This window comes from Epinephelus lanceolatus, chromosome 17, assembly GCF_041903045.1.
Source record: "Epinephelus lanceolatus isolate andai-2023 chromosome 17, ASM4190304v1, whole genome shotgun sequence".
NCBI lineage: Eukaryota > Metazoa > Chordata > Actinopteri > Perciformes > Serranidae > Epinephelus > Epinephelus lanceolatus.
This window is the reverse complement of record NC_135750.1, coordinates 2,811,698-2,838,849: the sequence shown is the minus strand read 5'-3', so window position 1 is coordinate 2,838,849 and position 27,152 is coordinate 2,811,698. Positions and strand designations below refer to the sequence as shown.

Sequence of the window (27,152 nt, the reverse complement as noted above, 5' to 3'; positions counted from 1 at the left end):
CCCTAAACCTCTGATCGTATATAATGTTGAAAAAACTTTAAGAAGTCATAGTACAGTTATGTTAAAAATGTAACACTCTGAATGAGTGTTCTGTGGGGCAGTGGCACAAGAGGCCTGAGTGGAAAATATACTTTAAAATTATTCGTCATTAAAGCCATTGTTTTAATAATCATTTTAAAAAGGTGTTTAAAGCCTGTTAACAAATATTAATTAGTTCAAATTATTTCATTAAAAATATTTTTTTTTCTGTGGACAATGAATGAATGAATGAATTAATGAATGAATGAATGACTTTATTTCGAACCAAAGTTTAAAACAATGTTGTGACAACAAGAAATGAAAAACAAAACCCCCCCAGAAATGTTCTAAAAGGAGTAGGTAGAAGTAAAACTTATATGTTCCTACCCCTCTTTCACTTTTCTTCTATTAACTTAAACTATTTGCACAATTTCTTAAATGTATATATAGTTACATACAACAATTAAGATAATTTTACAACCCAATTTTCTAATTATATTACATTCCTAAATTATTTACAACTTGTGTTATGAAGATATTTACACTGCTCAAAAACTGAAGGGAACACTCAATGGTCACAGTGTAACAGGAAGTCAGTTAAACTTCAGGGATATCAATGTGTCCATTCAGGAAGCGCAAGTGATTGTGAATCAGTTTCAGCTGCTTTGGTGCAAATCAAAGTGACAACAGGTGCAATGGAGAGGCAAAAGCAAGACACCCCCCAAAAAGGGAATGGTTTTACATGTGGTGTCCACAGACAGTTGCTCTCTCCTTATCCTTCTTACTGATTCTTCTCTAGTTTGGTCTTCTGCTAGTGTCCTTGGCACTACTGGTAGCATGAGGCCGTACCTGCAGGCCAATCAGGTTGAGACCAGATACCAGGAGACCGGCCGTTACACCAGGAGAGCTGGACAGGGCCGTAGAAGGGCATCAACCCAGCAGCAGGACCGCTATCTGCTCCTTTGTGTGAGGAGGAACAGGAGGAGCACTGCCAGAGCCCTACAACATGACCTCCAGCAGGCTACTGGTGTGCATGTTTCTGACCACACTGTCAGAAACAGACTCCATGAGGGTGGCATGAGGGCCCCACGTCCTCTAGTGGGACCTGTGCTCACAGCCCAGCACCGTGCAGCTCCATCATTCACCAGAGAACACCAGAACTGGCAGGTCCACCATTGGCGCCCCGTTCTCTTCACAGATGAGAGCAGGTTCACACTGAGCACATGTGACAGGCGTGAAAGAGTCTGGAGACGCCGTGGTGAACGTTATGCTGCCTGTGACATTTGTAGGGTTTGCACAGACCTCCATGTCATAGCCAACGGTACCCTGACTGCTGTTAGGTACCAGGAGGAAATCCTCAGAGTGACTGTCAGACCTTACGCTGGTGCAGAGGGCCCTGGGTTCCTCCTGGTGCAGAGGGCCCTGGGTTCCTCCTGGTGCAGCGGGCCCTGGGTTCCTCCTGGTGCAGAGGGCCCTGGGTTCGTCCTGGTGCAGAGGGCCCTGGGTTCCTCCTGGTGCAGAGGGCTCTGGGTCATACAGGCAGGCGGGGGCCGTACACACTACTGAGTCACATGATGAGTTGATGATGTTTTACTTTGATTTTCGGTGTGATTTTGAATCCAGCCTTCAGTGGGTTGATGATTTTGGTTCCCACTGACTGTTGTTATGTCATTTTGTTCTCAACAAGTCCTGTACAGACTGAACTATCTGTTCAGCAGTGAGAAAGTTTCTCTAACAGGAGGAGACTCTCCCTCCTACAGAGAACACAGAGACACTGAGGAACAAGGTGACAAGAACCCAAACCCAGGATAAAGAGGTTCAGTGAATGTGGTGTTGAAGGTGTGGAGGTGGATCAGTGTGTCAGAGGAGACTGTGAAGAAGGACAGAGTACCAGCAGGACAGTCCACATACACTGCTACTCTACCAGAGGAGGAGGAGGAGGAGGAGGAGGAGGAAGAAGAAGAGGTGTATGTTTCTCTGTTATTGTTCCTGACATAGTAACGACCATCAGAGCAGATCAGACTCCAGGACTGATCATTCCTTCCAAACACACAGTCAGTTCTGTGTCCTCTCCTCCTGATTCCTCTGTAACTCACTGATATATAAACTCTTCCTCTACACTCGACCTCCCAGTAACAGCGACCAGTCAGACCAGTTCTACACAGCAGCTGAGGCCAGTAGTCAAATCTGTCTGGATGATCAGGATATGACTGATCCTCCTCCACATGTGTCACCTTCCTGTTGTTGTCAGACAGTTTGATCTCTCTGTTCACTGTGTTTGTGTCGATTGTGAGTTCACAGGAATCTGATGGAGAGAAGAAGACACAATACAGCTGCAGTTATTCATCTGTCATCACTCTGATGATGACATCAGAGATTTGAATGAGTGATGTCACAGTTTGAAGATCAAATGAAAAACACACTTACACTTCCTCAGACCTGGTGTCAACCATCGGACTCCAGCAGGCTCCACCCTGAAAGGAGGAGGGGGGTCAGAGCAGCACTTCCTCTTTCACCATGGAAACATGGACATTACATCACTCTCATACACACAGCTTTGTTATTGTCTCCACATGGACTGACATGTTCATCACTTATTATTAATCAGCTGATATTGTTTTAGTTCAGTGTACCTGAGCAGGTGGTGTTTCAACAGTTTACTGTGGGTTCATCACCACCACACAACACTTGACCATTACAGTCAGCTGATCCATTGTCAATATACAAGTATTGATTATTGGAGCTTTGAAACCACCTGTTTTACTCCTGATGAGTGACCTCCTTTGTTTGTGTCATAATGACTGTTGTCTGTCACAAGTAAAAGAGACACAACCTCTGATGGAGGAGGTCGGGGTGGATGGTTGGATGGGTTAGGGTTGCTGTTCACATCCTGTCTCCTAGCAACAGTCAGCACTGGTTTTTATCATCTGTAATCTGGAGCTGAAAATATGACAGTCAAAGTCCATCTGCAGCCACAGTGCACTGCCTGTTTCCCCATAATGTTGGTCCAGTTCTAAATAAAGCTCTTTGGTCTCTGACACACCACGTCCACAATCAGCTGTTAGTTCTTCATTGAGCGTCTGTGGCTGACTGTCACCTTTAGTTTCTGTGGTGAGTCCCACTACAAGTCGACTCTTATCAGCCAGGGAACTCTCTGTCAGTGCAAAACAAACCAAATCCAGGTGAAGCTGAACTCCTTTTAAATCAGGAAACATTCCCATTATGATGACACCCAGTGGTGTCAGATGATGAAGACCAAAACATCCCCCACTATTGTTTCATATGAGCCCACAAACCTGCAGCATGACCACAATGACACACGTCAACCCACCATGAACCTCCAACGTGTCAGGATACACCACTGTCCTATTATCCAATGTTTAAACAAGACAAGGCTCCAGAAACATTTCATCACCTTCCCTCCCTGTTTTGGCCCATCCTGGCTACTGTTCCCTGACTACTTGTGTCTGTATTGATGGTCTGATGTGGGACACAAACAGTTTGATGAGTCAGTGTTTATCAGCTGTGGTTGTTTGAGGTCAGCTTGGTGTGTCAGGGTCATATGAGCCAGGCTGACAGTGTGACAGAGACAAAGTTTCCAGCTCTACCTCCTCTATCAGACTGAGTGTGTGTGGCTGCAGCAGGCCTCTTCATACCTGAGAGTGTCCAGTCTCCAGTGTGGATCCTTCAGTCCAGCCGACAGCAGCTTCACCCCTGAGTCTCCTGGATGATTGTAGCTCAGGTCCAGCTCTCTCAGATGGGAGGGGTTGGAGCTCAGAGCTGAGGCCAGAGAAACACAGCCTTCCTCTGTGATCAGACAGCCTGACACACTGCAAACACACAAAACAACACACGTCTAATAAGACTTTTGTCCTTCATGACTTTTGTAACTCCCATGCTCTGGATTGAATGTTTATCACAGAGACTTGGATGCGTGATGGGGAAGTAGCGCCCCTAATGGAACTTTGTCCTCCTGACAGCAGCTTTTTCAGCTCCGCTAGACTGACTGGAAGAGGAGGGGGAGTTGCCTCACTTTTTAATGACAGTTTTAAATGCAAACTGATTTCTTATTGTGATTCCTACACCAGCTTTGAATTACAGCTTTTCACGATAAACAAACCTTCGGTTGTTTTGATTGCTGTGATCTATCGTCCACCAAAGTACAATGATAACTTCATCTCAAAGTTTGCAGACTTCTTATCCAGATTTATTTTGCAATATGACAGGATATTGATTGTTGGTGACTTTAATATTCACATTTGTTGTGATGACAAGCCACTGGTCAAAGACTTTTTAAATGTCATTGAGTCTTTTAATCTCACACAGTTTGTATCTGGACCAACACATCAGCATCATTACTGTTAATTTATTATGCTGATCAGTTCTGTACGACATCTATTGCACGTCTGTCCGTCCTGGAAGAGGGATCCCTCCTCAGTTGCTCTTCCTGAGCTTTCTACCGTTTTTTCCCCCGTTAAAGGGGTTTTTTGGGGAGTTTTTCCTGATCAGCTGTGAGGGTCATAAGGACAGAGGGATGTTGTATGCTGTAAAGCCCTGTGAGGCAAGTTGTGATTTGTGATATTGGGCTTTATAAATAAAATTGATTGATTGATTGATTGATAGATCAGCGTGGACATACATTAGATCTGGTGTTAGGTTATGGCTTGTCTGTGTCAATTAATGAAATTTGTGTTCTGCCAAGCTTGGATCACTCATTGATATTATTTGATATTTTTATCCCTCACCTTCTTGTCTCTGGGAGAACATTCTCAATTCTGAGGTCATCCCGTTACATTGGCCCCAGAGCATTAAATGATTTTAACTTGGGACTGCCGGATGTGGTCGACTTAGTTTTTAGTCAATCTTTTTCAGTCGAATGTCTTTCTGAAAATTTTAATAATGCTCTCCGGGTACTATTGGATTCAGTTGCTCCAGCAAAGACTCGGAGGGGTCCTCAGAAAAATCCTATGCCCTGGCTAAATGACGACTTATTACTTCTCATAAAGAGCTGTAGAAAACATGAACGCCAGTGGCGTCACTCTAAGCTGGAAGTTCATTATCAAGCATGGCATAAAAGTCTGACCACTTACCAGTCTGAGATGTCTGCGGCGAAGGCTGCCTATTATTCTATTTTGATTACGAATAATAAGCACAACCCAAGGCTTTTATTTGACACTGTTTCTAGACTAACACAGGATCAGCAGCCAGTCATCAGCACTGACCTCTCTGCACAGGATTTTATGGAGTATTTTAATGATAGAGTAGAGGATATTAGATCTAGAATACCCCAGTCACTGGCTGGGGGATCAGACTGTGTTGCCACTTTGCCCTCTTTTGCAGGACAAGGTTTCTTTGAGTTTGAGTCTACTTCTCTGGCTGCGCTAACTGAGGTTGTTATGGCTGCAAGAAGTACCACTTGCTCTCTGGACCCGCTACCAGCATGGGTTATTAAGGAGCTTTGGTCAACATTAAGATCTTAGGTTTTAGCTATCCATAACCTCGCTCTGTCCACTGGAGTTTTTACAGCTTGTTTTAAGTCTGCTGTGGTTAAACCCTTATTGAAAAAAACAAACCTGGATGTAAACTCTCTTGCCAATTATAGACCTGTCTCAAATTTAGCTTTTTTATCAAAAATCTTTGAGAAAGTGGCCTCCAACCAACTTGTAAAATTTCTGTCATTGAGTGATTTATTTGAGCCACTGCAGTCTGCTTTCCGTGCTAACCATTCTACAGAAACAGCACTTACAAAAGTGGTGAATGACTTATTATTGGCGTTAGATTCAGACTCAACATCTGTTCTACTGTTATTGGACCTTAGCACCGCATTTGATACTGTGGACCACTGTATACTTTTGGACAGGCTCGAGAATTATTTTGGCATCTCGGGTCAGGTGCTAAATTGGTTGAGATCTTACCTGTCAGAGAGATCTCAATGTGTTCTTTATAACAACATGTTATCTGACTCTTATTCTGTTAAGCACGGGGTCCCACAGGGCTCTGTCCTGGGTCCACTGTTGTTTTCAATGTACCTGCCACCACTAGGTCAGATCATGCGCTCTTTTGGGATTGTTTTTCATTGCTATGCTGATGATTTGCAATTATATATGCCAGTCATTGCAGGACATGGGTCTGTTTCTGATAAACTTACAACCTGTTTGGCTGCGGTGAGGTCCTGGCTATCAACAAACTTTCTGCTACTTAACTCAGCTAAGACTGAGATGATAGCTATTTGACCGTCAAAATTTAGTCACCAGTTCGATCATTTCACCCTATCTCTTGATGACTGTGTCATTCATTGCAAGGACAAGGTAAAGAACCTTGGTGTACTTTTTGATCAGACCCTTTCATTTAACTTGCATGTAAAAGAGGTGACACGAGTGGCCTTCTTTCACCTCAGAAAAATTGCAAAGATCAGATCAGTCCTTTCAGTAAAAGATGCTGAGACTCTTATTCATGCATTTGTGACATCCAGGTTGGATTATTGTAACATTCTTTTATCAGGGTTGCCTAGGAAGAGTTTTCGAGGTCTGCAGTTGGTTCAGAATGCGGCAGCTCGTATTTCAGCTGGATCATCTAGGTATGATCATATTACTCCTGTGCTGGCCTCTCTTCACTGGCTCCCTGTTCAGGTTAGAGCGGACTTTAAGGTGCTGTTACTAACATACAAATCTGTAAATGGTCTGGCACCTGTATATTTAACAGAACTTGTGGATATTTATGTGCCTACAGGGTCTCTGCGCTCCGAGGGGAGCAGCCGTCTGCTTGTCCCTATAGTCAAAAAGAAGACGGTCGGTGAACGTGCTTTTTCTTTCCGTGCACCGACTCTGTGGAATAGTCTTCCTCTTGACATCAGACAGGCCTGCTTGATTGAGGTTTTTAAAGCACAGTTAAAGACCCACTTGTTACTGTTGCGTTTGAGGGATGGGTGGTTTGCTCCTCCTGTGATGTCCTGTTTTAGGTGTGTGTTGTGTTTTTATCATTGTTGTTTGTGTGTTTATTTTCTGAAACTTTTACGCCATTTGTACATGTACTGTTTTAATTCACCTGTACAGCACTTTGATTGAAAGCGCTTTATAAATAAAATTTATTATTATTATTATTATTATTATGTCACATAATGTGAGGGTGGGTACCACAGTACTGCCATACTGTCGCCTACTGTGGGGTTACATCAACATTATTACTGACTTTTTTCTAGTCCCAACCAAACACCCACTAATGTCCACCAACTATCTGACAACATTACTGATTCCTCTCTGATATTTCAAGTTCCAACAACAGAGAAAAAAACAAGATAGAACATGTTGATGGAAAGAGACTGAAACACAAAAGACAACTGGTTTGAAATCATATCAGCAGAGACAATCCTGTGATGGTTATGAGTTTATCAACTAATATAAATCAAGATTTAAGTGGCCATCAGTTGAACATGTTGATGAATCCTGACCTGAGAGTTTCCAGTGTACAGTGTGAACTCTTCAGTCCATCAGACAGAAGCTTCACTCCTGAATCCTTCAGGTGGTTGTTACTCAGGTCCAGGTGTCTCAGACTGGAGGACTGGGAGCTGAGAACTGAGGACAGAGCTTCACAGCTTCTCTCTGAGAGGTTACAACCACTCAGTCTGAAGAGACGATATAATAAAGAAATAAGAAGAGAGTAACTTCAAAAGACAACAGAGCATTTAAGTTATGATATATGAATCCAACTGTCTCTGTACTTACAGAGCTTTGTTGGAGGCTTTGACCACTGGCAGCAGCCTCAGAAGAGCCTCCTCTGAAGCAGAGTATTTCTTCAGGTCAAACACGTCCAGATCTTCTTCTGATGACAGTAAGATGAAGACCAGAGCTGACCACTGAGCAGGAGACAGTTTATCTGTGGAGAGACGTCCTGAACTCAGGGACTGTCGGATCTCCTCCACTAGAGAACGATCATTCAGTTCATTCAGACAGTGGAACAGATTGATGCTTCTCTCAGCAGACAGATCCTGGTTGATCTTCTTCTTGATGTACTCGACTGTTTCCTGATTGGTCTGTGAGCTACTTCCTGTCTGTCTCAGCAGACCTCCTAGGTGTCTCTGATTGGTCTGCAGTGAGAGACCCAGGAGGAAGCGGAGGAACAAGTCCAGGTGTCCATTTGGACTCTGTAAGGCCTTGTCCACAGCACTCTGGTGGAGATACTTCAGATTCTGTTTGTCTTTGAAGACTTTAGACCACCGGGATGTTGTTTGTTGTTCTTCCATCAGATTGACTCCAGAGTTGATGAAGGTCAGATGGACATGAAGAGCAGCCAGAAACTCCTGAACAGTGAGATGGACGAAGCAGAACACCTTGTCCTGGTACAGTCCTCTCTCCTCTTTAAAGATCTGTGTGAACACTCCTGAGTACACTGAGGCTGCTCTGATATCGATGCCACACTCTGTCAGGTCTGATTCATAGAAGATCAGGTTGCCTTTCTGCAGCTGATCAAAAGCCAGTTTTCCCAGAGACTTAATCATCTTCCTGCTCTTTTTACTCCAGTGATGATCTGTCTCAGCTCCTCCATCATACTTGATGTTCTTCACTTTGGTCTGAACCACCAGGAAGTGGATGTACATCTCAGTCAGGGTCTTGGGCAGCTCTCCTTCCTCTCTGGTCTTCATCACATCCTCCAGAACTGTAGCAGTGATCCAGCAGAAGACTGGGATGTGGCACATGATGTGGAGGCTTCGTGATGTCTTGATGTGGGAGATGATTCTGCTGGCCTGCTCCTCATCTCTGAATCTCTTCCTGAAGTACTCCTCCTTCTGTGGGTCAGTGAACCCTCTGACCTCTGTCACCATGTCAACACAGTCAGGAGGGATCTGATTGGCTGCTGCAGGTCGTGTGGTTATCCAGAGGCGAGCAGAGGGAAGCAGTTTCCCCCTGATGAGGTTTGTCAGCAGCACATCCACTGAGGTGGACTGTGTAACATCAGTCAGGATCTCATTCTTGTGGAAGTCCAGAGGAAGTCGACACTCATCCAGACCGTCAAAGATGAACACAACCTGGAACTCTTCAAACCTGCAGATTCCTGCTTCTTTGGTTTCAGTAAAGAAGTGATGAACAAGTTCCACCAAGTTGTACTTTTTCTCTTTCAGCACATTCAGCTCTCTGAAAGTGAATGGAAATGTCAACTGTATGTCCTGGTTGGCTTTGTCTTCAGCCCAGTCCAGAGTGAACTTCTGTGTTAAGACTGTTTTCCCAATGCCAGCCACTCCCTTTGTCATCACTGTTCTGATTGGTTCATCTCTTCCAGGTGAGGCTTTAAAGATATCTTCTTGTCTGATGGTTGTTTCTGGTCTGTGTGGTTTCCTGGATGCTGTTTCAATCTGTCTGACCTCATGTTCATCATTGACCTCTGCAGTCCCTCCCTCTGTGATGTAGAGCTCTGTGTAGATCTGATTCAGAAGGGTTGGGTTTCCTGCTTTAGCGATCCCCTCAAACACACACTGGAACTTCTTCTGCAGGTTAGATTTCAGTTTACGCTGACAGACTGCAGAATAACTTCCTGAATGAACACAACAAAGAAGATCAGTAAGACAAAGAAAATATTTCAACATGTCATTTCCTCAAAGAATGAGTATATGAATATATTTTGGTCCGTCTCTTGAGACATTAGTAAACGTCCCATTTATCCATCATGTTAAATCTTTATAGAAATCCTCTTACTGCTCTGCAGACAGTCAGCCAGCTCCTCCTGCTTCATTCTCCTCAGGAAGTTCAGTGTGATCTTCACAAATGCCTCTCTGCTGCTCCTCCTCTGCTCTTCATCCTCCCCATCCAACACCTCCCCATCCTCCCTCTCTAAGCATTCTGGGTAATCTGGACTCAGAACCTTCTGGATCTTCTTCAGCTCGTTCTTCACAAAAGTGAGGATGTTCTCCTCCAGCAGCTGGAACAGAATATTATATGAATGACACACTCAAACATCAGATCCATGTTGGACACACTGACAATCCACTGGTGTAAAAAGTGCAGCATGGAGATGATTGTGAACAGAATAGATGTCAAAGTAGTAGTTGTACATGTACAGACCATAAATATGGAGTCCAGGTGTGTTTGATGCTGCTGGGCAGACTGACCACTGGGAACCTCTGAGCTCTCCTGGTCCACTCTGTGGAGGAATTAGAAAGAATTAGTGCAGTGCCTGTTTGGAACGAGCCAACTGTTTGGCCTCTGGTATTGCTGCTTGCAGCTTTCTGTAGAAGACGAGATGCAAACAAATGATGCGCAACCAATTCTGTATCTGTCTCACATCAAATCCATCTGTTGAACCTAAATTAAGAACTTACAGTGGGTCATAAGAAGGACGTCCATCTTTGAATTCATCAAAACGATCCATAGACCGATCACTTTTCATGGACACACAGCTGGGTACAGGGGACTTTTCTCTCTGCTGCTGGAAACTGATAGAAACACTGACATTTACTGAACATACAAGATTTCTGTCTCTGATTTCACTGGTTTTATTGGATAATAAAAGTTATTTTATCTCAGTGCTTGTTTGTATTCAGTGTATGTGAATGTTTAACCAGTGTGTTGTCAGTCAGATGTGCTAAGACTTCACACTGTTGAGCTGCCACTCCAATTGAAACTGTGGCCTGTTTTGGGTTTTGGACGCAGCACATCTGAGTGCAGGGTCAGTTTCAGATAGTGCTAAATCTTTGTCTTGTTGAACTGCAGCTTGTCTTCAGACCTCTGCAGCTGGTCCTTCATACTAACAAGCCATCAAACCCTACCCTCCTCCTTTACCTCTGGACGTTTAGCTGCCCTGTCCCTGGTGGTGTGGTCTTTGATCTGGGTCAAGACTCTTTTCTGTTCTGGTTCCTCTGTGGTGGAATGAACTCTCTACTGATGTCAGGACAGCACAGTCACTGAACATCTTGACCAACATCTTTATCACAATACTAGAGCCTTGCCAACACATTTCTCACTCCGACTGCGTCACATATCCACGTTTGGTCACGGACATTCCTCGTCCACATACAACACACAAGGCACCCTGAGTGCGTTGGTTGTTCACGTTCTCGGACATCATGTCCATTGTCTGTTTTCACAGAAAACTTAACGTCTACATATAGTCTCTTTTAAAAAAAACACACTACAACAGTACAACACTGTGAACTGACGTTTTTTTTCCTTCAATAACAAACACATAGTTGGGTTTAGGCATCAAAAACATGTGGTTAAGTTTAGAATGAAGAACAGTGTTTGTCTCTGGAATCTTATGGGACATGAACACCGCTCTCTCTGGTGAAAGGTGGAGTTTGCTGAATCCATCCACCACCCCTCCCTGCCCATCCCAGTAGGACTTTCACCACCGTAACTTTGGTCTTCGTCCCGTTGCATTTCCCCCTGAGGTCGTCGTGCGCCGTGAAAGTATAATGGCATCCAGCCCCATATAATGCCAATGGTAAACGCCTTTTTTGGTTGGTTTTTGACACCACAAGTCACTGCCCAATTGCCGGATTTTGACGACTTTGGAGTGAGACCGGGCTCGCCCTGCACAGTTTTCTTCTTAACACTTTCGTCCACTCCTGTTGGATTTCCAACTACGACTGCCTGGCAGATCATAATTGGGTCTGGATTACAAAACGTAAGATGTCTTGATTGGGATCTATTTGAATGGACACTGTAAATAGTTTGCTCTGTGAAAGTGTTGCAATCCAGTGGGTGGTGGTGATGCAACAGTCTTAAACTCTACAGATTGAGAAAAAGAACAGGTGTGTTAACGTTTCAGAGTTTTCTTTATTGTATTCTTTGGGGGTAATGATGGCCTCCAGAAGAGAGCTCGTGTTGACGGAGCAGTGAGCATGACGACTGACATGAGAGAATTCTTTTAGCATTAGGCCACAGTTGTTGGGACAATGGAGGGAGGCTAAAGTTACATGATGGATTTTGTGTTTTGAGTGGAGATTGACTGAGTGGGATATGGACCGTGGAAGAGACTGTGTTGAGACTGTACTCGCTTCCTGAGTGACTTTTAGATGACGGAAAGCGAGGCTTGGGGCATGGAGATGATGGAGATGATGGAGATGATGGAGATGATGGAGACAAGACCAGTTATACTGGGAAGCTGTCAGGTTCATTTAACATTTAATGTCAGCTTACCGTGCAGCAGAGACTTTTCGTCCTTTAACATCGATGCCATGTTCATGTGACTGGTCAGACTTGGGGGACACACAGCTGGGGTCAGGTTCAGGTTCAGGTTCAGGTCGAGGGGAGTCTGGTCTCTGATGGATCCTAGCACACAGAGAGGAAGAGCAGCAGGGAGGGAAATTCAGTTTTCAGTCTTCAGCCTCAGTATCAGCAGCTATCAACAGGAGAAGTAGAATCCTACAGGATGACAGCAGACTGACAGGAACACTGAGAGCAGCTGTAAACCTCACTGACCACCAGGGGGAGCTCACAATCCAAACCTCCACCCTGTGGACCTGCACACTGAGCCCCCCCACACTTCACTCACTCTGTCATGTGTTTAAATTCTCACTGTTAACACTGTGACACTGCTGAGTCCACAGGGATAACATGAGGACTACAGTCGTTGCCATGGATACAGCATGACATATGACAAACAGTTGAAGCTGTGATTGATCTCAGAGTTTGTCTCCAACAGTTTTTGTATCAACAGTTTCTGCAACGTGTGTTCAGTCTGCTGCTTCAGACACTTTAACAGAGACACATCATGTAACGTTCACTATATATACAACACAAATCAAATCAAATCAAACTTTATGTGTTTAGCACTTTTCATGCATTAAAAAAGCAGCACAAAGTGCTTCACAGAATAAAAACATACAACAAAAATACATACAAATACATATTGAAAACCCGCCCCTCCCACCCCCACATATAAACACACACACACACACACCTGCGTACACACACACACACACACACACACACACACACACACACGGTTAGTATAGTCAGTAACATGGCTGGGCACTGAGGAACCAGGTGAGGAAAGAGCCACCTATGGGGGAGCTCATCCACACTGAGAGGTGTCACAGCCTACGGCCATAGGGAGCGCCGCCACAGAGACCACCCCGACCCAGATAAACTGGGGTGGACTCCACACATGGTGCAGAGCCTCCCAGTCCTCTGGACCAGAGGGATCTCCAGGACGACGTCCCCGCGGGCAGATTGGGTACACCTCTCAGCGTGGAGGCCCCCCATGAGGAAACACTGGAGCTAAACACTAAAAGACTAAAAGGCAATATAATAAGATAAAACAAGTATGAGATAAAATAATAATAAATAAATAAATAAATAAATGAAGATTTAGAAACTTAATAATAATAAAATGTATAAGGATTTAAAAATAAATCATTTAAAAGCATTAGAAATTAAAATAAAATATAATAGAAGAATTAAAAGAGTAAAAGAAATCAGTTAAAAGCCAAACTAAAAAGGTGAGTCTTGAGCCTCCTTTTAAAAACATCAACAGTCTCTACAGTCCTGATGTTCTCGGCAGGCTATTCCACAAGTGAGGGCCATGATGACTGAATGCAGCCTCCCCGTGGGTTTTTGTTCTAACTTTTGGAACAGTTAAAAGGCCAGTGCTGGAGGACCTCAGGATCCGTGAGGGTTGATATGATAAAAGCAGGTCAGATAAATAAGATGGCCCAAGACCGTTAAGACATTTAAAAACTAATAAAAGAATCTTAAAATCGATCCTGAAACACACGGGGAGCCAATGCAGCGATTTTAAAACTGGTGTCCTGCTGGTGCCAGTAGTTAAAGATAAAACGGGGTAGATGTCCAGTACTGACAACTATAGGCCCATTGCTCTGGCTAGTGTATTATCAAAAGTGATAGAAAGAATCTTGCTGGATAGGTTGGATGAATATATTGTCACCACAGATGATCAGTTTGGATTTAAAAGTAAACATGGCACTGACATCTGTATATATGCTCTGAAAGAGGCTGTCAGTAGCTATAGTAAACATAACTCTACCATGTTTATGTGCTTCTTGGACGCTTCTAAAGCCTTTGACTGCATTAATCATGGGAAATTGTTTAAAAAGTTACAAGAGCGAGGGGTCCCTTCTTATTTAATACGGATTCTACATTATTGGTACTCACATCAAACCATGCAAGTAAGATGGGGTAATGTCATATCTGAGCCCTTCCTGGTGACTAAAGGGGTTAGGCAGGGTGGGATTCTTTCACCTATTCTTTTTAATCTATACATGGATGAGCTCTCTAAAAGGCTTAAAGGGTGTAGGACTGGCTGTATGGTAGGAGAAAAGCTTGTAAATCATTTACTGTATGCTGATGATTTGGTCATCATGTCTCCCTATTCTGCTGGTTTGCAGCAACTGCTTAGAGTCTGTTCAGATTATGGAAAGCAGTTTGATGTTAAATTTAACTCTAAAAAGACTGTGATCATGATTGTAAAGACTAAAGAGGACCAGAAAAGAACATTACCTACTTTTTTCTTGGCAGACAGAGAGTTGAATGTTGTTGATAAGGTCAAATATCTTGGTCACATCATCAGGGACGACCTTTGTGATGATGATGATATTCAAAGGCAATATTGTAAACTGTATGCACAAGCTAATATGTTGGCACGTAAATTTTTTATGTGTACGGATGATGTTAAAATTGCTTTGTTTAAAGCCTATTGTACTCCACTGTACACTGCCCACCTGTGGTGCAGCTACAGTAGGGCTAAATATCATAAGCTACGGGTAGCATACAATGATGCACTTCGAATTTTACTGAAGGTCCCTCGGTGGATGAGTGCCAGTCAGCTGTTTGTGTGTAGTGGTGTTCCCACCTTAGATGCTGTCCTCAGGAATTTTATGTTTAATTTTATGGCAAGGCTAAATGACTCTAAAAATGAAATTATTATGGCTTTAACCATGCCTAAAAAGAGCAGTACCAGATATTATTCTAGTTTCTGGAGACACTGGCGAGCGTGTTTGTATGTTTTTTAGGTGTGTTTTTTTTATGCTGTCTTGTATGTTGTGTCTATGTCGTCTATTGTTTTTATATTTTATATGGACCTATTTTTGAGTCTGAAATAAAGATTGATTGTATTGATTGATTGGTGTAATGTGCGCCCGCCCTCTGGTACCTCGTCAGCACTCGTGTGGCTGAGTTTTGGAGTAGCTGCAGATTAGAGATGGTCTTTTTGGGAAGACCAGAGAGCAGGGCATTACAATAGTCTAAACAACAAGAGATAAAAGCATGCATCAGCACCTCCGTGTTAGCCTGAGAGAGAAACGGGCGGACTCTGGCTATATTCTTAAGATGATAAAAACCTGTCTTTGTTACATTTTTGATGTGTGGAATAAAACTAAGCTCAGAGTCAAAAATGACGCCCAGGTTCTTCATACATTGTGAAGGTTTAAAATCTTGTAGTTTTGGTAAAAGTTTCTCTCTCTGGCCTTCAGGACCAATAATTAAAACCTCAGTTTTGTCCTGGTTGAGCTGCAGGAAGTTCACTGCCATCCATGACTTGATATCTAAAATGCAGTTAAAAAGGGCATCAATTGGCCCTGTGTCATCAGGAGACACGGCGATGTACAACTGTGTGTCATCTGCGTAACTGTGGAAGCTGATGCCGTGCCTCCTGATGACATCCCCAAGGGGAAGCATGTATAGATTAAAAAGAACTGGACCTAAAATTGACCCTTGGGGCACCCCACACCTAATTTCATGCCTTCTGGAGGAACATGTATCTATACTTACAAAGAAACAACAATCTGTGAGATAAGAGCTGAACCAGTTAAAAACAGTGCCAGAGAGGCCCACCAGGTTTCTGAGTCTGTTTAGTAAAATGTGGTGATCTACTGTATCAAAGGCAGCGCTTAGATCCAGTAGTACCAAGATTGATATTTCTCTAAAATATTATTTCTTTTTAAAAAATCATTTACTTGGTTAAAAACCAGTTTTTCTAAAATCTTACTTAAAAACGGTAAGTTGGATACAGGTCGGTAATTATTAAAAATGTTGGGATCTAAATTACTCTTCTTCAGAAGGGGCTTCCCCACCGCCGTTTTGAAGGCAGCGGGGAAGACACCCGTCTGAAGAGAGTAATTTACTATGTTTAAAATCTGTTCCTCAAAGAATCCATAAAATGTTTTTAAAAGTCATGTGGGAATCAGATCTAAAAGGCAGGTTGTTGGGGTTACCTGGGAGAAAACTCAACCAGGGCAAAACTCTTCAGTGTTTCCTCAGGTAAAAGCAATGATCCAGGTGTGTTAAAAATTATATTCTGTTGGTATAAACGACTGGATCTGATATCATATGATGATATGATATAGTGGTCTGCAAAGTCCTTGCAGAGGGCATCTGTTGAAATCTTGGATGGTTTGTTAAAATTGGTGCTAGTTAAAAGATCGAAGGTGGATAAAAGGAATTTGGGGTTGTTTTTATTATCTGTGATGAGTTTTGAAAGGTGGGATATTCTTGCCTGTTTGAATGTATTATTGTAGGTTTTGAGTTGTGCACGTAATATTTCGTAATGAATGCAGTTTAGTTTTTCTCCACCTCCTCTCTGCACTCCTGCATTTTCTTTTCAACTTTTTGATAGCATCATTTCTCCACGGGGGTGTAGGTTTTGATTTTATGGTTTTTGTTAAAAGTGGAGCCACTGAGTCAAGTGTTGACTTTAATTTACTGTTAAAATTGTCCACAATAAAATCACAGCGTGCAGGTAAAATTTCAGCAGTGCTCTGTAAAATCTGGATAAAATTTGTATGTAGCTTTATCCCTATCTTTATTCAAGAGAGTGGTCTATCAGTTTGAGAGCATTATTTATTGATTTCACGTTCAAAAACCCTGCCCTTTGGCAGAAAATAGCTATGCTGTTTATTCTGTGACCGTTTAAAGAGGCACGACTGGGTGTAAGTTAGCACATATAAGTTAGCACATGTCCCCACCAGCTAACGTTATCTTTCATTAGCTGATAGTTAGTTTAGCTCACGTTAGCTAACAGGCTAAAACGGTGGTGTTTTCATTTTATTTTCCCTAGTTGATGTTATCTGCGTATCTGGTTATCATGAGCACTCGTTTTGGTTTAAAAGTGGAAGTGCCCGGAGCTGCCACCCGCGGTCCCGGGCAGGGCTCGAGACTTGGGATCCACTCACCTATGGTCCCGCCTGGGCCTGACCTCAGCGCCCCCCCGGCCTGACCTCCGCGGCCTGGACGGATGCTCAAGTGTGGGGAAGAGGAGCGGAGAGGACCGCAGAGGTCAAATAGTGAAGTTTAAGGATGCCTTCGTCTTCGATATGTTGTTAATGTGATTTTATGGGCAATTTATCAGTCGAGGTCTCCTCCTCTGCAAAGCAAACTGACCCGGGGGCTACAGGTAATAGCGCAGCTTTGAAACCACTGCTTTTCCGAGATGAAGGACTGATTGTTGAGCTGCTGTTAACAGTTAACGGAGTTAATGCCGGATCCCATTATTTAACAGTTTCAACACTAAATTAAGCAGAGTGACGGACCCAAAGCCTTCAATCTGGCTAAAAGACAGCTGAAATGCTGAAAAAAAAAGGCTGACATCTCAGCGACGTCTTGGCAATGAGCAAACGCTTTCCCTGCTACGTCTTAACCATCCAAACTTGATAAATCGGGCCAACATTGGCCAGATGTGCTATCTGGGGTTAGTGCTGATATAGAGTATAACATCACTGGGACATGTAACAGTAAAATCACTCCGCTCACAGGTGTTATAAATACAACCGTTAATTAACCAGCTGTCACACTCGCTACATTGATGCAAACTGACACTATAGCGTTACACCAAGAAGATGGATATTTTCCCCAAAATTACATTTGAATTGAATTATGAGTGGTCGTCAGGAGAGGACGAGGAAAAGGAAAGCCAGGACTCTTCAGTGCAGACCTCCAGGTGTGTTTGAATCCGGCCGTGCCAACATCCAGGTTTGCCAACGTTTCATCAGCCGAACTGGACGAAGTTATGCAGTTGCAGATCAATGTAAATACAAAGTAGTTTGTGAGTTCCTGGCGTGTGTCAGAGCAATAAAGAGAACATCTATCTATCTATCGCTCTGGCGTGTGTGCTGCGTTGCCTAGCAACAGACTGGGGGAACTGGGGTTTTTCGCGGAGCTACATAACATACTTAAATAATTTATTTCATCACCTTTTGTTAACATTTCCTTACTCAGCATTGCTGTTTAAGCTGTTGTTGAACTGTTGCACAAATGCATAATCACACTCGAGGTCGTGACGGTGTAATGTAGGCCTATATCATCACGGCTGTAATTGTCTTCATAGTGCCCATGACCGAATCACGGCCGTGACGATATACAGTACATCACTCCCTCTCGTGAGATATTGCTTAAATATATACATATATACAGTATATGTAAGGGATAATGTATAGTGAGCCGGTGACTGTTGAAAAATAACTCCTGACAGGGGAAGAGGGTGGGAGTGGATGAACCCGGTTAAAGAGTACCTGCCCGGATGGGACGCTCTAAAACTAAAGCGAGCGCGTCCACAAGGAGGCAGGGATCATTTCATTGGTCAACAAGTAAATCTGGCATTCTATTGGTTGGGGGATTTTAACAGGGTTGTAACACAAAAAATTCCAAGCGCAGGGCAAAAATCTGAGAGCAGAAATTCCGCGAGCGCACAGAAACAGTTTGAGCGCGAGGAGAAAAGCCGAAGCTCGAGCAGGAAATCTGTGCGAGCAACATGGTGTCTGAGTGCGAGCAACATGGTGTCTGAGTGCGAGCACACAGTTTGAGCAGAAACAGAGTAGATCCAAGCACAAGCAGAGGCTATTTGAGTGTGAGGGCAGGGTTTTTGAACGTGAAATCAATAAATAATGCTCTCAAACTGATAGACCACTCTCTTGAATAAAGATAGGGATAAAGCTCCATAAATTTGCAGCCACTTCAGAAGTTAGGTAGCGTTTCCTCACTGTTCTCACCGGGGCCTCCTGATGGCTAAAACTGGTGATGTTAAAATACACACAGTAGTGGTCAGACACAGCCAGGTCAACAACACAGGACACACCAGTGGTCAGGCCATAGGTTATGACCAGGTCCAGGGTGTGCCCTCTGTTGTGAGTTGGCTGTGTGACGTGCTTAAAATCCTTGCAGGTTAAAAGGTTTAAAAATTCTCTTGACATTGGATCAGAGGTATTATCAACATGTAAATTAAAATCACCAGTTATTAAAATTCTGTTAAAGGTGGTGTGTATGATTGATAATAATTCTGAGAATTCACTGATAAAAGAGGTAGAATGGTGGGGTGGTCTGTAAACTGTGATGCAGAGAATAGGAGGGCTGCTAAAAACAAAGGCATGATGCTCAAATGATGTGTAGCTGTTAAAAGAAACTTCATTTGAGTGCAGCATATTTTTGGTTCTAGATGCAGTTCCACCTCCTTTTTTACCCCCCTTAGTAGAGAATAAAAAGTTAAAATGTGCTGGGCAGGCCTCAGTGAGAACAAGTGGTGCGTCAGTGCCAAGCCATGTTTCTGTTAAAAGAATACTGTCAATATTATTCTCTAAAATCAGGTCATTTATAATAAAAGTTTTATTTAAAAGAGAGCGCACGTTCAGCACGGCCAAGTTAATGTTCGTGCCGAACATGCGCTCATCATCACCTGTGCGATGTATAGAAGTGGGGTGCAGGATGTTATTGTCACGAGGTTTGCTGTGTGGACGGGGTGCTCTGTACCTTATGATGGTCTCTATCGGGAATGTTTCTGGTGAGAGTGTTGGTGACAAATGAGACCGGTAGGGGGAGCTGGCAGGGGGAACAGTACTCGGTGCCACTACTGAACAGCGTGCTGAATGTTTGAGGATAGCATGTGGCTACCCAGCCTGTTGGGGTGAAGTCCGTCGGTCCTGAAGAAGGAAGACCGGTTCCAAAACAGATTAAAATTGTCAATAAAACCAAGGCCACGGACATTGCAGGCGGACAGAAGCCAGGTGTGGAGAGAGAGGGTCCTCGAGAAGCGGCACACTCCAAGCCCAAGTGTGGGGATCGGGCAGGAGATAAAAACAGACTTTCCACAGCTGCTTAAAAAGTTAAAAAGGGCACTGAAATCCTTTTTGGTATAAGCTCAGACTGTTGGCAAGCTAAATCGTTCGTCCCATCATGTATTACCACTCGGTTTATGGAGGACGGTAGTGAGCGCAGCAGCCCCGGGAGCTTATCCAGGAGGACCGGGACTGTGGCTCCAGGGAAACAGCGAGTGGCAGCGTTAAAGAAAGGGATGTTTCTCACTATCAGAGTGGTTGGGGGGAAGAGGGGACGAGGAGAGGAGGAGAGGACGGCTGCGGCTCACCGGGGGAAGGCAGCGGGCGGTCAGCGTCCGGACCGTGTGCTGGGGTCACCGGGAGAGGAGTCCGAGCAGACGAGTGTTGCGGCGAGGCAGCAGCACCAGTCCCGTGAGGAGGATCATCTTACGCCGAGATGCGGAGGTCGTTGCCCGGGAAGACAGCTGCCGATGTGGCCCCTCAGCGGAGCGGAGAGCTACCGGCCGACCACCGCCTGCTGCCGGAGGAGAGGAAGCCGTGCTTGGAGAGGGGTCCAGGTCGCGACGAGACGGAGCCGGATCATCCCCAGACAGAACCGCAGAGCGGTTGGAGAGGCTCAGGCGAGGAGGCGAAGCTAGGCTGACCAAACGTCCTCTTTTGCCCGGACATGTCCACTTTTCACGTCCCGTCCAGGCGTCCGGGTTTTTTTTATAAATGTCCGGTTTTCCGTGTGTTTGTGTGTGTGTGTGTGTTAGAGTGCGGCATGGGCCGCATATTTCTGTCCCACCCGGGCGTGCGCCGTGGGTGCTCAGCGGAGAGGGAGACCTCCATGTTTGAGATGGGAGCGGGAGGCGGGAGATCCAACGCTTCCAGCGAGAGGAGAGGGAGACATAAAACAAAATAAGATAAAATAGGAAAAACCTGTCTCCGTCTTTTATTTTATTTTCAGCGTTTAATCAAGGCGGAGGCTAGCGGCGGGAGGTCCGAGGCTTCCAGCGAGGAGAGAGGTAGAAACAAACAGCCAATGTGTGTCTGTGTGTGTTATGTTCAGGTGTTGTCACGTAAATAACAGTGCCCAAGCAATAAACAGGACAGACAATAGGATTTTATTTATTGTTACACTACATTTTCACTGAAAGCTGACCGAATCCGACCCGAGCCCGAATACAGTTTATAGCTACATTTTTGACCAAACCCGCCCGACCCGTCTGGTATCATCGGGCTCGGATCGCCACACTCTAGTGTGTGTATGTGTCCCCTACTGGGGCCTATCTGAATTTCTGTCTTTGAGAGATATTATTTTGTAATATAACTGAATTTTCTATCCATACATATAAATTTTAAATATATTAAAATTATAAGGCATCTTTGAGTAAACTGCGAGTATCATTTAAGTAGGCTATATTGTGGCCGGGCCGAGTGTCCTCTTTTTTGGAAATGAAAATATGATCACCCTAGGCGAAGCCGTCCCTTCCACCGCTGTCTTATGACCCCGGACCGCCACCTCGGCCCAGGACGACTGATGTCCTCTGTAAGCTCAGTGATCTTTTTGTTTGCTTTCCTCAGCAACAGATCTTCTTCAAAGGGCATAACGTTAGCTGTTCCGGCTAGCTTAGCCATCAGGCTAAGCTAGCTTGATGTGTTCGTGCGGTGGGCTTTCCAGTCCACAGGCTAGCTTTTGGCTGTTTATTCGAAAGCGTTTGTCTCTGCACACTGGTTCTTGGTGGTTCCAAAAAGAGGAGCAGCTTCAGTAGTGTGGAATACACTGGACTTCTCAGACTCATTTAGTGACTTACTGCTCAGAGGGAACTCATTCAGCGGCACTTCTGGCAGCAGCACGCTCTGACAATCACTGAACATTACACACATACAAAGAACAAAGTGTGAACACGGCTCATATTATTCTGACATGAAGCCGTGGGCTGATCGTCCTCACACTCACAGATGCTCTCATTTGTTTCTGTTGGATTCACTTTGAAAACTTTTGTCTCTGTGTAACCCCTGGTCAAAAACCCCAGAGTTAATACACACACAGCAGTAGATAACTATTGTTGCTATCATAAAAGTTTGTCATTTTAAGGATGTAAATTCTATAAAAGTTCATGTCACTTTAAGTATGTTGCTTTTCTATAGTTTGTCTGAAGGCTACAGCCCTTAACACGAGGTGTGACAGACTAACCTGCATGTGTTTTGTTCATCTGCTTTAGATTAAGCGGCGTTCATAAGGTCGGAGGTTCCGAGGTCCCGACCATTAACTGGTTATATTGACACATTGTGGCTCTTTGAGTACATTTACAGGTTTATTATGAGTCAGTGTTGAGGTGAGAGAGCAGAGAAACAGGAAACAGAGAGTTGATGAACATGTTGAAGGTGAAACAGGATCAAATGTGATGTCAAGTGTTGAGTGTGATACCTTTTCATGTTGGTGATAACCTGCAGCCTCCTGATGAAGACAGACAGACAGACAGACAGACAGACAGACAGGTTCATCATTAGACTTTAAAGTGTTTGTTGTCAGATAAACTTTGTGCTGTGGAGTCTGGATCAAAGACAGGAGGTGAACACATGAACCAACAGAGACACATTAGAGACTGGAATCAATCAAAGGTCCACTTACTCAGTTTCTTCTCATGGACTTCATCACTCTGCACATCTCTGCTGTCTGGACCAGGTCTGTGGACACAAAGAGTTTTCTGTTGATCTGAGTGGGACCATGTGCTCCATCAGGACTCAGACTGGAGGCAGACTGGCTCTTTTAAGCCCTCTTCAGACAGGAAATATGTGACACTGCTGCCGTCATGGATTTGTTAAAGTGATATTTGCTCATTGAGACAGAGGAGACGTTTACGCTGATGTTTCTTACAGCTTCATTCACACATGGCAGCACATTTATGGACAGAGACTCCATGAGAGAGAGAACAACAGTGAGTGAAATGATGTGAAGGAAGAAGAAGGTTTTCTCAGCCTCTGTTAGAGTTCATAATGTGTCCTCTTCTACACCACAGGGACACACTTCATGTTGCTTTGTCTTTGACTGTCTTTGGGGATGACCTCACTTTTCACTTGTGTTTGAGCGACTCTGAAAAGCTCTTCAACATTTCAAATGTTCCAATGTGCTCGTCACATCATCCAAAATCAATCCCATCAGCTCCCAGAGACTTTCTACCTTCATCTGTAGAGGAAACACTGAGAGCATCAGTCCAATCATTGATCAGCACGTCATCACTCATTCATCCTTTACATCATTTCTCCTGGACTCAACCTCCTGATTATCACTGATGGACTCTGAGTCACGTGACGTCCACCACTAATGTCTCCTCTCAGTCAGGCTGTTGGTGGATCTGTGGCCCTCTGGTGGCACAAAGGGAAACTGCAGCATGTCACTTTGAGCTGACACACTCAGTTCACCCAAAATAATAACAGCCATCATTATTTCTGTGCTGATTGAATATGGCTGATGTGCTTTGAACACCTTCTTTATGCAGACGCTCACTTACAAACATAAAACCAGTTTCTCTCTAAATGTCATCGACCAGTAAAAACTTTCATGTCCTGATGGATCATCACCAGGATCACGTTTCTGTCTCAACATGAAGATTAAAGAGGGAAATTAATTCTTTTAAAACTGAACTCAACTTTAAAATAAAGTCAGAAACACCAACATGATAAAAACTAGATCACATATTAAATTCTACTGTGGGTGGATTCGTGGCTCTGCGCTGGATTTCACTGCAGATGTTACTGAGAGGATGATTGTGGTGACTGATTGAATGGAGCGCTATCACACACAGGAAACATGGAGACTGTCGGATGTTCAACGGCTCCAGAAAAGTGAGTGGAAGTTAAAAAGAGTGGTCATGTGATCAGTGCAGGATGTTTGTGTTCACATGTGAAACTCTGCAGACAACAAACTGTGCATTCCAGTCCTCATCCTACCATACTGTTTAGTACGCCAGAAAAGATTTAGTGTGTCCCAATACACGGTATGTCAAATGCAGTATGCCAAGAATACCAGGATGTTCTATTACATCCTGTCGTGGTTTAGTTTACAATCCAGCACGCTTTTCTGTTTATTCTGACCCACAATCCTCTGCACAGCGGACGATACGTCACATCGACTGAGCCGCAGACAGATGACAGCTTTAAAGCTGTAAGGCAAGGCAAGGCAATTTTATTTATATTGCACCATTCATACACAAGGCAATTCAATGTGCTTTACAAGAGAAATACATTAAAATAAAACATTAAAGGAACAATAGATCATTAAAAACAAAAGCTAAAAGCAAGAAAAACAGTGCAGAAAATGCAGTAAAAAGCAAACATAAAGCAAAAGCAACAGCAGACAAATATAAAAACAATAGCTACAGATTATCCTAACAATAAGTTACATATCTAGTTCACTGGTAAGCTGCAGTAAATAGTAATGTTTTAAGCCCTGATTTAAATGAGTTGACAGTTTCAGCCGACCTCAGATATTCTGGAAGTTTGTTCCACAGGCGGGGAGCATAGAAACTAAAGGCTGCTTCACCTTGTTTGGTTTTGATCCTGGGAACACTGAGTAAACCTGTTCCAGATGATCTGAGGGGTCTGGGTGCTTCATAACGTACAAGTAAATCAGAGATGTATTTAGGCCCGAGACCATTAAGTGCTTTATAGACAAGTAACAAGATTTTAAAGTCTATCCTTTGACACACAGGAAGCCAGTGCAGTGACTTAAGCACTGGTGTGATGTGCTCCACTCTCTTGGTGTTGGTGAGGACTCTGGCAGCAGCGTTCTGGACGAGCTGCAGTTGTCTGATTGATTTTTTTACTCAGGCCTGTGAAGACACCGTTACAATAGTCCAGCCTGCTGAAAATGAAAGCATGAACAAGTTTTTCTGTATCTTGTTTAGACAGAAATTCTTTTATTCTTGCTATGTTTTTAAGGTGGTAGTAGGCTGATTTAGTAATTGTCTTAATGTGACTATTGAAATTTAGGTCTGAGTCCAGAACTACACCAAGATTTCTGTCTTGATTTGTAGGTTTTAGTGTCATGGCGTCAAGGTGAGCACTGACTATTGATCTTTGTTCTTTGGGGCCAAAAACAACTATCTCAGTTTTGTCTGTGCTTAGTTGTAGAAAATTCTGGCACATCCACGTATTGATTTCGTCAATGCACTTATTTAGCAGATGTAGGGGACTGTAGTCCTCTCATCTGCATAAGTGTGGTAGGAGAAGTTATGATATTCCATAATCTGAGCAAGAGGGAGCATATAGATGTTGAACAGAAGAGGCCCAAGAATGGACCCTTGAGGAACTCCACATGTAATTTTCGTTCGCACAGATTCATAATTGCCAAGTGACACAAAGAAATCCCTGTCTTGCAAATAAGATTTAAACCAATTTAGCACAGTGCAAGAAAGTCCCACAAACTTTTCTAGTCTGTCGAGCAGTATGTTATGGTCAACTGTGTCGAATGCAGCACTGAGGTCCAGTAATACCAGAACCGAAATCTTTGATGCATCACTGCTCAGATGAATGTCATTTAAAACTTTTACAAGTGCAGTCTCAGTGCTGTGATGTGCTCGAAATCCAGACTGAAAGGCATCAAAGGAATTGTTTTGCTCCAAGAAGGTGTTAAGTTGCTGAAAAACAACCTTTTCAATGATCTTTCCTAAAAATGGTAGGTTTGATATGGGCCTGTAGTTATTTATTACTGAGGCATCCAGATTAGGCTTTTTTAAGAGAGGTTTAATGACTGCAGTCTTCAGGGCCGTTGGAAAAAGGCCTGACTGAAGAGAACAGTTGACTATCTGTAGTATATCTGATGCTATGCAGTTAAAAACATCTTTAAAAAAGCTTGTAGGCAGAGTGTCAAGGCAGCAGGTAGTGGACCTAAGGTTTCTAACTATGTCTCTCAAAGTAGCATAATTTAATGGGTGAAAAAGTGCCAAATTAACTGGAGTAGTCTTATGAGGCACACGTGAAATAGCCACTGTGTTGGAGTTACAGACTGTCTGTCTTATCTTTAAAATCTTGTCTGTGAAAAAAGAAGCAAAGTCATTGCATGCCTTGGTGGATAGCAGTTCAGGAGGGACTGACGCTGATGGGTTTGTCAGTCTGTCAACAACAGTAAATAAAGTCTGTGCATTGTTGTTATTTTTGTTGATAATCTCAGAGAAAGGGAAGTGTCCTTTAAAATGACACACAGATATTACCCAGCTGATCATTATCTTGTCAAGTTGAAAGGCAGTCCAAAGATGCATCCCAGCCTCTCTGACTGGAGTTAAAAATCCTTTATTAATACAGGATAAACCAACACATTTCCACTAGAGAGTCTTCATCTGGATGTAAAATGCATTGGAAACAGGTGTGCAGTGTAACAACTCATGTATAGCTCATGTGACACAGGTCACATGCTATGCTGGTGGAGCCCTACTAGACAAAAACCACACAGAAAGAAAGTGCAAATGAAAATGAAGTAAATGTAGTGTATACTGTGAGTAATTTACATATCTAGTAACAAGACAACAGGTTCAATGCCAAATAAAAAGAAACAACAGTGAGATGAAGTAAGAATTGTTCTATATTGTGACAAACCTGCACATTAAGTGACAGGAAATGAAAAATATGCATTTTTGGACTGCCTGCCTGTACCATGGACTTTTACACTGAGTGAGCTGGACAGTCCTTGTTTTTTATCTGTATGTGACTATTTGCCCCGTCCTCCAAGAGCACCTGATGTTTTACAGCTAACTACATAGAGCCTTAACTTGCGCATGCGTGGACCTCTAACTTTTCTTTTAGAGTCTAAATAGTTGGTAACAAACTGTGAGAGTAAGAAGTGAAGAGTGTTAAAGTCCGGACTGAAGAGTTTGTGTTCTTCTTCAGAGGGTTTGGAGGGACGTGTCTGTCCGGTCCTCACTGATCCTCCTCTCATGGTGGAAACTGAACTCCACTTTAACAAGTTTCTACAGGAAGTGAACTAACAAAGAGTCATTCAAGAGTCACACAGTGAAAAGTGTCAAAGCTTACAAACCTTTAGATGGAGACAAGAAGCTGCGACACGACGACCAGCACACAAAGGCCCAATCCCAAACCACTCCCTACCCACTACCACTTCTCTACCGAGTGTCACTCCAAATCAAGTTACACTCGCAGCTGC

At 43.6% G+C, this 27,152-nt stretch overlaps 1 pseudogene across 1 annotated transcript; it reads right to left on the bottom strand.

Moving 5' to 3' along the window:
* Window positions 1-279: 279 nt before the first annotated feature.
* Window positions 280-27,152, bottom strand: LOC144467508 (NACHT, LRR and PYD domains-containing protein 12-like; annotated as a pseudogene). Its single transcript, XR_013493692.1, has 11 exons — window positions 27,027-27,152; window positions 22,626-22,681; window positions 22,422-22,451; window positions 12,147-12,278; window positions 10,328-10,441; window positions 10,071-10,149; window positions 9,705-9,927; window positions 7,466-9,543; window positions 3,675-3,848; window positions 2,446-2,492; window positions 280-2,323 (listed from the first exon to the last, which is right to left on the bottom strand). The product of XR_013493692.1 is annotated as an NACHT, LRR and PYD domains-containing protein 12-like (transcript).